Here is an 886-nt window from a genome sequence, read left to right as displayed (position 1 = left end):
CTCACAATGAACATGAATCAATTAAGAAACAGCAAAACAGGCTAGTTAGTTGACATGATATGATTTTTTAACTTCGATTTAATTACCTTCAGGGAACGGCATACTTTAATGTCGGAAGGCAAACTATTCCAAAAAGAAATTCCGGAAAAATGAATGGTTTGTTTGCCATAATTGGTGCGAGCTTTTGGCAGTAGAAAGTTATTGTTAAGGGCAAACCTTGTGACATTGTTATTTGAGAGAATGGTAGTGAAATGTGGAAGTTGGTTATTTATAGTTCTATACATGTGAATACCAAGGTTATATTTAACTAGCTCAGATACAGTTAATATATTGTTTTCGTGAAGTAGTGACTTAGCGTTAGAGAGATATGGGCTTGACGTGAGAATTCTTATCGCTTGGTTTTGAATTGTCTGAACTGAAGTAAGATGAGTGGTGTATGTGTTGCCCCATGAAGTAATACAGTAAGAAATGTGCGAATGAACAAAAGAAAAATACAGTGACATAAGTATTGGTGGATTGAAATAAAGACGAGATTTATTCAGTAGTCGAATGCCATACGTCATTTTTTTCATAATATATGCAACATGTCGGTGGTATTTCAAGTTACTGTCGAGTTCAACGCCTAGGAATCTACAGCAGTCGCTCACAGGGCGCCTACTCGGATAGGCCGAGTAGGCGCTTGCGCCGTCTTCAGGGCTGTGACTGCAACTCGTGGCTGCGTATCAGGGCGGCTCAAAAGTTGCCGCAATGTGTGACGCCAAGCACGTTGTCGCCGCCAACGTAGGGTAATGGGTGGTAGACACGTATGAGGTATGAGCGTCGTCGCGGTATTGACACACGAGCTGGCGTTGTAGACACACGTCTGGTTGTTGCCGTCCGGAGGCAA

The sequence above is a fragment of the Rhipicephalus microplus genome, chromosome 4 (assembly GCF_043290135.1).
Source record: "Rhipicephalus microplus isolate Deutch F79 chromosome 4, USDA_Rmic, whole genome shotgun sequence".
Taxonomy (NCBI): Eukaryota; Metazoa; Arthropoda; class Arachnida; order Ixodida; family Ixodidae; genus Rhipicephalus; species Rhipicephalus microplus.
This window is presented reverse-complemented; position numbering follows the sequence as displayed.